At 38.8% G+C, this 13,399-nt stretch overlaps 1 long non-coding RNA gene across 1 annotated transcript in view; it reads left to right on the top strand.

The window, feature by feature from the left end:
* Positions 1-205: 205 nt before the first annotated feature.
* Positions 206-13,399, top strand: part of LOC309859259 — a 25,276-nt gene continuing 12,082 nt past the window's right edge. The window contains exon 1 of the long non-coding RNA XR_014308647.1: positions 206-328. This is a non-coding gene — a long non-coding RNA (uncharacterized lncRNA). The remainder of the gene's footprint in view (positions 329-13,399) is intronic.

Here is a 13,399-nt window from a genome sequence, read left to right as displayed (position 1 = left end):
AAAATAAATTTACTTTAGAATATTTTTACAGAAAAATTACGAAGGTAATAGACCTTTTCCTATACCCCTCACTCTATTTCCATGAATGTGAACATTTTACATTAACTTGGTATGTTTGTCAAAACTGAGAAATCAATGTCAGTGCCTATTTTTAACTAAACTCTGAACTTTATATTTATTTCACTAGATTTCCCCACCAATATCCTCTTCTGTGCCAGGATCCAATTCAGGGTACCACACTGCATGGAATTTCCCCGTCTCCTTCACCTCCTCTGGTCTATGACAGATTCTCAGCTTCCTTGTTGTTCAGGACTTTGCCAGCTCTGAGGTGTGCTGCTTTGTATTTTGTCAAGTGTCTCTCAATTAGGGTTTGTGTGATGCATTTCCTTATGATTCGACCAGGGCATGGGTTTTATGGGAAGAATATCACAGAGGTTAAGATGCCCTTCTCATTCTGTCAGAAAGGTATCTGAGGTATTTGAAGGGGTAGTTGACAGCACAATATAACAAGGGAATCTTCACCTTAATAACTTGGTTAAGATAGTGGAAGGAAATGGGAAGGGAACATTTTTCCGTTTTCCCTTCTAGGTTCTTTGGCTGGCCTGATAATTAAATCAGCATACGATGCATGAACAGGAAAACAAACCAGTAGTATTCACCAGGTTTTATAACATGGGGTAACCCAAAAATATGGGACTCAAAGAAGTGCCCAAAGTAGGCAGCATTTACACATTTTAGACAAAGAAATAAATTTATGAAGAACTGACAAGACAAAGGGGTTTGAGCTTAGAGAGTAAAATGGTGAAAAAGTAGCAAGGTTTGTTTACACATCCTTCATGACCCTAAATTCCCTGTTTCTGGTGATAGGGATGTCTTCAGGACTCTAGGTGTGTTTCACATGGGGGATTTATTTCCTAATTTTAGGGGGCAAAGGAGGGCAGTGTGCTCTCCTTGTACCAGCTCTTTTTTACTAACTTAAATTCAAAATAAAAGTGGCATATTTTGGGGTGGCAGACTCTGCTTCCCTTCAGTAGTATTCACCAGGTTTTATAACATGGAATCACTATCACTCCCTTTCCGTACTCTAGTCCTCTGAAGCAACTTACTAAGTCCAGTGCATACAGAAGAAGGGGAGGGATTAAGCTCCCCCTTCCAGAGGAGGAGGGAGTATCTACATATATTATTTGGAATTCTTCTTTAAAGAGGGTTTGTCCCTTCCCTGCTACATATTATTCATTCAATCATTTTTTTAAAATCAGTATGAACTCATCTATATTTTACTTTGGATTATACATTAATTTTTATTGTGCCCAGGTTATTTCAGCTTTGGCCACTGACAGCTCTTTCATGTTGGCTCTGTGTCTGTTTTATATCCTCTTTTTCCTTATGTTTTGAGCCTTGCATTATTTTTGGGCACAGCTTGAGGATCAGCCTATATTTTCCCTATCCCGCTCCTAGACTCAGTTATTTCTCCAAGCGGCCTGATTCCTCCAATGAAGAATGATATTTAGAAACCAAGCTCTGGGCACTGGGGGTGCTCATTGCCACTGTGCTTCATGCCTCTAAGGCCTCTGAGCTGACCGAGCTAGAACAGAAATATATTATACTGAGCCATGCATACCTACACTTTTACAATCATTTCTATAGCCACCTCTGTAAATATTAGGATAAACATGAGTTCTTTTTGATGTCTCTGATTCTACTCCTGTATTATAAGATTTATACTAATCTCTCCCCCTTGCTTATCTGCAACTTCTCTATGCAAAAGTGAGAAATGTAGCTCCCACCTTCCACAATCCACATACTTATTCATTCATCCCCAGCACACTTTGCTTTTTAAAGCAGAGAAAACCAGAATAACTCATAATATCAAAGATAGAGAATTCATATAGTGGTCTGTGTGATTCATGAAAAATAAGACTTTTAACCCTCCCCCCACACATAATGCATATAAATTCAACTTAAGTACTATTTTTAAAAAGTAGTTAAACTCTGTATTTGTAAAAATGCAAAGAATAATAATTTCTACTTCATAAAATTACTTGTGAGAATTTAAATGAGACAACACATTTAAAGATTTTAGTAAGTAGTAAGTTTAGGATAACTACTGGCTGTTACTATTACAAATAATAATTCAAACTGTTGAAATGGAATTCTTTATAAATTTATCTTATAAAAATATAATTTTCTTCTCTACATAAAATCCTGAGACCCTCGTTTAGAACAAACTGGAAATGGGTTTGGATACCAAGGTAGTAGGGAGGCCCAATTTGGCCCCAAAGTACTAAAAAATGATGCTGTGGGGAAGTCATGTTTAGCTGCCACACTGCCTTGGTTGGTTACCTAAAGAATAGAGGTAACCAAAAAAGTAACAAAAGTTCAGTGAGTAAAACTCAGGAGTAAAAGGAGCATTGGGAAATTAAGCCCAGCACTGAGGAAGACAGCCCAAGTACAGCTTACTAAAGATAAAAAGAGGAGTCTTGTTTTTCCAAAATAGATAGAGGGTACTGTCTCCCACTCACCAGTGTGCAAATGCAAAGAGCCAAAGATATAATAAAGATTAAAATACAAGCACAGAAGATGAAAAACAAGAGCAGATATGACAGAAAGCCACAACACCATCTTCTCTGTGAGTGAGGCTGCAAAGACCGCAGAGCCAGCAGAGTCTAATGATGTTATAGTGTCCAAAGGGCAGTGACCCTAGGAGTATGCTCCCCTGCCCACTGCCATAAGGGTCTTGCAACAGGTGGAGAACTGATACAAAATAAAAATCCTTTCTTTAGCTTTTAATCAGTTATATTATAGGCCTTTCTATGGATACTCATTTTTACACACAACTGAATCACTTCCAAGGAGCTTATTGGGTTACTAAAGATTGTATAAACTAAAAGTGGCACATTATGAAAGTTTGATCTGGCTGCCATGCAAAGCTGGGGAAGACTGAGAAATGCCCACTGCATGCCTGCACCCTCTCAGACATGTGGATTGGCCAATGAATCATTTTCTGAAAGGACCACTCATTCTGAGTGCACCAGCTAGGTTGGGTAAAGGGGAGCAGACTACGCCACCCCAAAATGGAACACTTGGCATGCGGATCATTTAGAGCTGAAGACAATCAAGACCCAGTAGAATCAGGGAAAGCTTTTTACCTCCCCAATAACTGCCTAAAAGAATTTGGAAAGGGGGCTTCCACCGGGGAGACAGCTATTAGCAGAGATAATATTTTCATCTGAGACACATGTCTACATGGCCTGGAAAACATGTATTCACCAAACATTTCCTCTTTTCACTTTCCTGTGAATTGCTTTCCACCTCTTTGAAGCCCCAGGCCCCCCTTCCTTTCCTTAGCTCAGGATGGTATATAAATCTCCATTGCTTTGGCTGCTTTTGAGTCTCATATCTTTATGGGGCTCCCACACATATGGAACTAAGTGAGTTTTTCTCCTGTTGGTCTGTCTTCTTATTATAGGAGGGTCTCAGCTGAGAACCTAGGTTAGAGGTCAGCTTAAATTGGTCATGCTTGCATTTACAGCTATTCTTGCTTTTGAATTATAAAACACTCCCAGTTTCATTTCTTCACACAAGTTTAGCCAGAGATTATTTGGTTCATCCTATATTGATATGTAACTATAAATCATTCACACCATATTGTTAACAGAAATACCCAGTAGTTGCCAATATTCCTGCCATAACAAAACAGATGTGCCTGGAGCACGATACTTAACTGTTCCCACCTAGCTTTTTTTTTTCCCCCCCACATCAAAGGTAGAAATAGAGAAAGCAGGGAGTCTTTTACACTAAGTTACTGGGCCACGACAAAATAAATTAGGTGAGAGTGGGGAATCACCTTTCTGCTGTATAAATTGTAACTTGTTACCAGTGTATGTATGACAAGTTGGTCATGCAGCATTGTGATTCTTCCCAACCATTTATTTATTATCAAATAAATGGTTTCTTTCAAATGAAAGAAACTTATTTAAGTAATGTGAAAGTAGAAAAACTCTAACCAGGTGGTCCCAAGAACGCTTTGGGGATAGTCACAGTAACCAACCTTGGAGCACCTTGACTGCATCTGTCTCATTCTGGCTGATGAAGATTTTTGCCAGGAAGCAATAAGCTTTTCCCTAGTATTTAACACCACTGATTTCTGAGGAGTAGTTCCAAACCTCACCATCATCCTGGTTAATTTTTCGTTTAGAGAGAAAACTGAAAGTTTAAACATGGCATCCATCTGGCTTCTATCCATTCTTGGGAGTTTGTATCTTTTCTCCTCAATATGATGTCTTAAGTGAAAAATTGTAATTGCCTTAATATACATCTCATTCTCCAATTTGGATTTTGCAGAACCTAGTGAATTTGAGCAAATTCTCATTTGACGATAATTTCTGAATTCCTCCACTGAAATATTTCAGTTGTGACTCATAGAAATATGTTAAAACATTGTCTTAGCTCAGATTCTCCCCAAAGCTGAGCCTGAGATAAGAATTCAGTTGTAGGTGGCTTGGGAGTGGAATCCAGGAATGAGAAAGCGGAGACAGTGAGATGGGGAAAGAGGAAACGCTACGAAAAAGACTAGCTATGTGCTAAGACCAGACTCCCCTGGAACCTCTAAGAACTGCCAGTCCAAAGAATGGGGAGTGGGGCTTGACTCACCGCAAGCTCCTGCCCCATGGGCTGAGGGTTGCTCCAAGAGATGTTTACGCACTTCTACTGCCAGATGAGAGAACTCCCACAGCTTTAGGAAGACGTGGAGGCACAAAGTGACAGACCAAGAGTAGGCTGGACGTGGCTGCTGTCCTTTGAGTCTGTGGACCCACTGAATTGCCCTCCCCCAACAGCCAAAATTAGAGGGAGACTAAGGGTATATGTTGGGGCACAAGACCATCTGCTACAGATGCACCATCTGGTGCATCTAGTCCCATCACGTGGAGCCAGAATTGGTCTACTTGAGCTGTTACTCTTACCTCTTTTAGGATGGATTGTTTCATTCTCTCATCATAATAATAAGCTAGAGACTGATACCTCAAAAGATAAGGAGAGTATCATGTGATATTAAGTGTCTTCATGCTTTTAAAATTATATACCGTATCAATTAAAAAAAAGTTGAGAAGTTAATCCAAATATATGCATGTTATTATTTATACATCACATACATGTACTGTCATACTAATAAACTGTATAAATAGTACATAGGTGGGTATAATAGTATACATATATGTGTAGAAACAATATACATAAACTAATATTAATAAAATTTGAATAAATAGCAATTTAGGGACACCTGGGTGGCTTGGTGGGTTAAGTGACCCACTGTTGGTTTCAGCTCAGGTCATGATCTCATGGGTCCTAGGATCGATCAAGGCCCATCTGTGCTCAGTGGGGAATCTGCTTGAAGATTCTCTCCCTCTGCTCTTACCCCTACTCACTCTCTCTCACTCACTCTTGCTCTCTGTCTCTCTCCAAAATGAAGAGATAAATCTCTTAAAAATATATAAATAGAAATTTGAACAATTTTTTCTTACCCTCAATATATCATCTGACATATCTTGTTTTGGAGACTAGAGATTTTGATGTTTATATATATACATCTTTTTTTTCATAACTCAAGTCAGTCTGAAATAAGGAAATTAAGGTTGCACTGTTTAACTCCTGATTAAATGTGTGTCTGGTTTCTGAAAGCCACCAATAAATTTCATTTTACATGAAACTCCTTAATGTTAAAAACTCCATGAATATATCCTAATTCCTTTATTTCCTGGTAATGATATGCTATGAAAGGAAGTATATTCTTCTGTTTATTAGATTTACTGTCTACCCTGAAGCCAACGGCATGACTCTCTAATCATGTTTGGAAAGACATTCTCTTCTTAATTTATGAATGAAATGAAAGTATACTAATTATATCCCTGCAATGTTGCCAATGTATGCAAGTAATTAAATAATCGGTTCAGGTCTCAGAAGGAAGTTTTAGCAATTCCAGACACATACTAGAAATAGTCACTAATAGTCAAGCTTACAAGAGGTGAATTTTCATGTTTTTTGAAGAACAAACATGTGAGCCATGAAACATGAATTGTCCGCTTTACATAAACACCTCTTGTTTTACCCAGCCATAAAAATTGCAATTGACCTATTTTTGTGGAGGTCAACTCAGAAACACAGACTTACCTGATGGAGAGTTGATAGGAAGCAAATTTGGACCCTGTTCACCATTTTATAACCAGCTTCTAGGGAGACCTGGTTCCTACCCCATCCCTAATCTCAAAATCAGTATGTTTTTCTTTCTTGCTCATACTGGGTTTTTTGGACTGCTTTGTCCTTGTCTCTTTTGTTTAAACAATTTTTTTTTTTCTTAATCTGCTGGTATGTAGCACTGGCCTCAGCATGATGCCACAGCATCTCATTTTCTCTTAAAGATTCTTTAGGAAATAAGCAAGGGCTCATATTTATCTTTTGGTATCTTCAGCTCCTCTTGATTATGAAAGATAATTAATGGTTACTCAATCTATTCTAAAATTGGCCTAAACATATTCACAGGGCTTACTTCACTTTGTTTTCAAACTAGGAGTCTATGTTAACAGATGGCAGGATTTTCCAACATTTAGATTCCAGTATTGAGAGAATTCACAAAAGTATGAGCTTCAGTTATGAAATTATATTTAAGTCAATGATAAAGCAATATTTATACTGATTAAAAGCAAATGTTCCATGTGGTTATGCAAAAGAATTGAATCAGGAGAAGGAGGAAGGAAGAAGATCGTAAAGAGCTGACAGGGGGTGGAGGTCTTCGAGGTGATTATTAAGGTATCTTTTTCATTTTTTATCACTGTTTTCCCACCCATCACAAAGAATGGCACTATGATTATTGCTTTTGTTGTCATTCTTCTGGAGGAGAGGTATTAGTGGGAAGGGCAGGCCCAGGGAGAGAAGGATAGGACCACAAGTCCACCTGCATGAGGGAGGGAGGCTGCTCCCCGATACACAAGGGCCCGTAACAGACAAGCCACATCTATTGCTTTGGCCCTGAGGATGCTGCAAAACCCCAGGGAGTTACCTCAGTGATGAATAGTAGTATGGTTAAAAGCCTGCAGGCTTTAGCTGGAATGCCTGGATTTGAATGCCAGTTCCGTCTCTTACAGCTCCAGGATTTTAAGCAAGCTATCAAACCTCTCCATGTCTGTTTCCTGTAAAATGGAGATGATATAAGGGCTTATTCTGTAAGGATGTTATGAGGATTAAATTACTTACACATTTGCAAATGCTTTCAAGAGTGTCTGGTATTTTAAAAAATCATATGTGTTTTTGTTAAATTAAAAAGTATCGTAAGTGAAATATGACTCCTCTCCTTAAAACCTTCTGATTCTTCTCATCTCAGTCAGAGTAAAACTCCCAAGTCCTTCCAGTGGTCTGTCCTATGAGAACTGTCCCCTATTCCTGCCTCTCTTCACTCAGTCTCTTCTAGACTCCAGTAGTTTGCATTTCTAAGCCTTTTGCATTATGTGAGGCCACACAGCTACTTGTGGCCACAGCACGTGGCCTACCATGATGCACTTCGAGGCCTGGCTGACAGTCTCCAACCATCCTGGTGCGCTGTCCCAGTTTTCATTCCAGAAGTCCCATATCCTGGGAAACCTGGCAAATGGGAAAGAGTTAGTCACCCTAACCCCGGCCTATAAAATCAAAACAGAACAAAAAAAGGCAAAAACAAAAACCCTCTTGTAACTCTTCATACTCTCTTCTACCATCTGCTGGATATCAATGTCCAGAGTGACCTTGAAAGTTACATGTTAAAGATGACAGAGCCACCATCAGTCTGGGCTTCTGAGTGAAGCAATTATTGCCTCTGCTTCCCACTGGACTTCATGTGAGCAAAAATAAATTCTATTCCATTAAGACTAATGAAACCATTAAAATTTCATTGCATTAGCTTAACCAATAAACTGATTACCATGCTGGTCATTCTGGCCTCCTTCCTGTTCTCTGGACAAAATAAGCATGTATCGACTGTTCATTCTGCTCGGGAGGCTCCTTTCCAGACCTCTGCACAGCCAAGTCCCTCACCTCCAACCACTGTTTGCTTAACTCTTGTTGTATACAGTACGTACTTGACCAGTTCATTCAAAAATATCACCCTGAGGTTACTGCCTGTGCTCTCCTCTAGGATTTTGATGAATTCCTGTCTCACATTGAGGTCTTTCATCCATTTAGAGTTTATCTTTATGTATCGTGTAAGAAAATGGTCCGGTTTCATTCTTCTATATATAGCTGTCCAATTTTCTCAACACCATTTATTGAAGAGACTGTCTTTTTCCATTGGAAACTTTTTCCTGCTTTGTTAAAGATTAGTTGACCATAGAGCTGAAGGTCCATTTCTGGGTTCTCTACTCTGTTCCATTGATCTATATGTCTGTTTTTGTTCCAGTATCGTACTGTCTTGGTGATCACAGCTTTGTAATAGAGCTTGAAATTAGGCAACTCTGTTTTTATTTTTCAACATTTCCTTGGCAATGGGGGGTCTTTTCTGGTTCCATACAAATTTTAGGATAAGGAATAGCATGAAAGACATTAGGAGAAGGAAGGGAAAAATGAAGGGGGAGAGGAATCAGAGGGGGAGATGAACCATGAGAGACCACAGACTCTGGAAAACAAACTGAGGGTTTTAGAGGGTGGGGGGGATGGGGGATGGGTGAGCCCCATGATGGGTATTGAGGAGGGCATGGGTTGCATGGAGCACTGGGTGTTATACACAAACAATGAATCATGGAACACTATATAAAAAACTAATGATATACTGTATGGTGACTAACATGACATAATAAAATAAAAAATATGTATTACCCTGATCTCTTCCTCCTCCCCCACTTCCTCCTTCCATCTACTTTCTCCTCTTCCCCCTCCTCCCCTTTTTTCTTGTCCTCTTCTGCTTCTTCCTCTTTTAACACAGTATCATCACTTTCTAATTTACACAATTTATTGTGTAATAGTCTCTCCTTGTCTATGAGGGGATATGTTCCAAGACCTTCAGTGCCTGAAACCATGGATAGTGCTGATTCCTATGTAAACTGTTTTTTCCTATGCATACATACCTATGATAAAGTATAATTTATGAATTGGGCACAGTAAGAGATGAGCAACAATAACTAATAATAAATTAAAACAATTATAACAGCATACTGTAATAAAATTTGGGGGAAGGTAGTCTCTCCCTCTCTGTGAAAGTATCTATTATACTGAATTCACCCTTCTTACAAGGATGTGAGATGATTAAATGACTACATGATCAGATGAAGTGGGGTGAATTACTGGGACATGGTGATGTAGTGTTGGGCTACTATGTTTGAGTATATGTCAAAAAGAGGATCATCTGCCTCCAGATTTCGCATGACCACAAGTAACTGAAACCACTGACTGCTGATAAACCAAAACCACACACAAGGGGTGACTACTGTACTATATTGTTTACTCTCCTTTCTTGTGCTTATTGTTTATTATCTATCTTGCTTTCCCCCTCAGAATAGAATCTTCGTAAGGGTTGAGAACTTTATTCAGATCACTGTTTATCTCAAGAGTCTAGAACACTGCCTGATATATAATCAGTGCTCAATAAACCATTGTTCAATGAATGAATGATTTCAATTTATTTCATTTCAAAGTTTACCAAGTTGACAAAAATAAAACCAAACCTTCAAATGACTCCCTCCTCCAAGAAGTAACACATATCACAGAGTTTCAAAATGACAATTCCTTCCAACCATTTTCAGTATATTATTATAGGTTTTAGAAATTATACACAGAATTATCCTGCTATTTATTATTTCACAATACCTTTTGTTCCTGGTGTGCATCCAAATTTCTCCCAAACAGAGAATTTAAATAGACTATGTCTGAAATCAGATATTTAAGTCTATCAGTATTTTGGCTTTTGTAGTCACTTTAATTACTAGTTAGACTCTGCTCTGCCTCAAATCATGTTCCCTATCTTTTCAATGCTGTAGCAATAGCTTACTATTGACACTTCATCTCTTTCTGCCTCAAATAATGAGTATTTGCATATCTCAGTAATTCTGGGTGTTTCAAAGAATGTTCAAGATGTACCCAATATCTACCCATACAAACTGTAAACTCTGTTGCAAACTGGAGGCTCTGCATCTTTGAGCAGAGTCAAGGGACAAAGAGTCAGTTGGCGCTCCTATTGATGATTCATTATCTAAAAATAAAGAACATATTTGTTATATTGAGTTTCTTAGGGAAGGTATTATGTACCCGTCTTTTATGGCAATAGTTATAATACAGAGATGCAGGTCACAGTTTGTATCTTCTTTTCAGTATACAGGACACAGTGTATCACCTGTCCTATGGGCACTCTTTTGGGTCCAAGTTTCCAGCTAATTGAGAGTTGGATTTGGCAGGTATAGCATCCCTGAGTGATTGCTTTTAGAGTGCATGGAGCTTTTGCATTCAAGGGAATGTTACCATGGAGAAAGTCCTCCATCCACTGATATGATTGGTATGATTCTGGAAAAGATTAAATAGGCCACCACTGTGTAATTCCACTGTTTATTTATATACCTCTGAGAATGGTTTCAGAACGGCTGTTATCCCTGAAGGGTGCATATTCAGAGAAGCTGCCTAATGAGAGGTAAGTTTGAGTAACTAACTATTTACAGATGATCTAATCCAGAATCTTCCAGAATTAATTTTTTATGATTTATTTTGAATTTATCTGCCTATGAAATTTTCAGTCAACCCTCAAATAGACTATGCATCAGAACTGGGCTAGGTCCTCCATGACCTCAAGGAGCTTAGAGGCCAGTGGCAAGGATGGGATGAGTGAACAGAATGTAATTCAGTGCCTTCCTATGGTATGAAAGAGGGAAAAGGGAAGCACTGAGTACCTAGCCTGGATTGTTTGCCTCCGTTGATTAGTAGATGGCAGGTAGTGGAGGTGACATAAGTCTGGTGTGATAAGGCAACAGCAAAGAGATCACTATGGGGAGTGGTTGCTGGGGAGGGAATGAAAGATGTGTGGCTACGGGGCCTGAATAGGACTTGAAAATAGGATTCTATAACTTACTGTAAAAGGAGTCTGAACTCTACTTAAGTATACAGAAAACCCTGGAAGAGTTGTTGTAAGTTGTAAGAGGAGGAGCACTTCCTAATGTATCCTTTAGAAAGTTCACTCTTCTGTAAAGAGGTAGAGGAATTTGGAATGGCTAGAACAAGCAAAACAGAGTAGGATGCCAAGGGACCTATTTTGACAGGGCTTACTTGAAGAGGCTCAATGATGGTGGTGACCTAAAAAGTGAAGTGGTGGCCAGGACAATGGAGGAAAATTAGAACCCAAGCCAAATGTGTAGATTGGTGGTGCCATTCAACAAGACTTGAGACACTGGGAGAACTCATTAAAACAGTTTGGGAGACTCAAAAATTGGAATTATTGGTAGGACAACTGAGGAGACACCTACCCTCCGTGTGTCAGCTTCACCTTCCTTAATCTTGTTAAAAGTCCAATTAGGAGGGAAAATAATGATTTCTCTTTTTCACAGGCTTTCAAATTTTCAAGCAACCCAGAAGCAAAAATGATATTTTACATCATTATACACATGTACACAGAAATGGCAACAAATATCTACAAACAGCAATTACCCTCATCACATTCCGAGTGCTCTGATGTTTTCTGTGCTGCTACCATTTTTACTGTCTCTTCCAGCAGGGTATACGTCATGGTCATGGACACAGAAATTCAACTTGAGGGGCATGTGGCGGCTCAGTAGATTGAGCATTTGAGCGTCTACCTCTTGGTTTTGGCTCAGGTCATGATCTTGGGGTCCTGGGATCAAGCCCTGTGTCAGGCTACATGCCCAATGGAGACTCTCCTTGGGGTTCTCTCCTTCTGCTCCTCCCCCCAATCAGGCTTACACATGTTCTTCTCTCTCTCAAATAATAAGTAAAATCTTAAATAAAAAAGTTAACTTGAATAACAAGGAATGCTCTGAGTACATTTTCTTCCTTTGAACTCAAGACCTTACCCAGGAAAATAAATTGGAGAAAGACCTGGACTTTGAAATCATACCAAGTCCTGACCTAGAGTCACAATCTACTAACTATGCTGCCTAAGGCAATATCTACCCCTCGGAGATATATGGTGATGCTACCAGCTGTCATTTACTAGGTATTTTCTCCACACCAGGCATCATACAAATCTACACACACACACACTACCACCACCACCAAAAGCCCAAACCAAACCAAAACAAAAAAACACTAAAGCGAGGGTAAAAAAGCTATAATACCAAATTAGAGGATTGTTGTCCTTTAGAGGATTGTTGAGCCCTAGTGTAGGATCTGGAATATAGTAGTTCATAAATGAGTGAATAAAATATATATTATATGCATATTAATATATATATAATGTAAATCACTTATTAAAACTCTTATTAGGTGCCTGGGTGGCTCAGTCAGTTGAGTGTAGGACTCTTTTGACTCTTTTTTATTTTTTAATTTCCAGGCAGATCATTAATTTCTCCAAGAAAGTAACTGAATCTTTCCTTTTACAAAATATGTATCATTATAGGTGCTTTTAACAGGTAAATTTAAAATTATGAAACCTTTACTCAATTCTTTAAAATGAGCAAAAATGAAGTGGAAAAAAAGATGGTAAGACCTCCATCCATCACCATTTGTATTTAAAAGCACTCAGATACTTTTTAGTGAAGAGAATGTTTTTCTCCAAATCCAAATATAATCATAGACATGCAGTGACTATAGTTTATTTCTCACCAGGCACATGCTCATGAATTCTTTTACCCAGTCTCATAGCTTGACCACAGTGATATAGATTGTCCTTCCAGACACAAGTACAAAACCAAAACACAAAAGATGCATCATGACAAGATAATCTCAAAAAACAGGGGGTCTGCTTACACACAATCAGCTGACAAATATTAAAAGGTTTCACAATCAAAATGGCTATTTCCCCCAAAACCAAAGCAGAGTAAAGCACAAGTCTTTGGCTCTCCTTTAAAGAAAACAGCAGGTTACCATTCTTAACCAGACCTTTGTTTGCCTACTAGTAGGGCAAATATCACATATCGGCTCTGATTGTGATCTCAGGGTCATGAAATCCAGCCTCTGGTTGGCTCCTCACTCAACCAAGAGTCTACTTGAGATTCTCCCTCTCCCTCTTCCTCTGCCCCTTCCCACCTAGCTCTCTCTCCCAAATAAATAAATAAATCTTTCTAAAAACCCTTATTAAACAGAAACTGTTATTATATTGTTTCAGACATTAAAAGAATACACCCACCCACACAGATACATGATTTTTTTTTTTTTTTTAACAAAACAGACCATTTATATTCCCCACTTGGGTGGCAGAGAGGAGATACCTCCAGGTCAGTCC

The sequence above is a fragment of the Mustela nivalis genome, assembly GCF_964662115.1.
Source record: "Mustela nivalis genome assembly, chromosome: 2".
In the NCBI taxonomy this organism is placed as follows: domain Eukaryota; kingdom Metazoa; phylum Chordata; class Mammalia; order Carnivora; family Mustelidae; genus Mustela; species Mustela nivalis.
The sequence above is the reverse complement of the archived record's forward strand: the minus strand, read 5'-3'. Positions and strand labels throughout refer to the sequence as shown.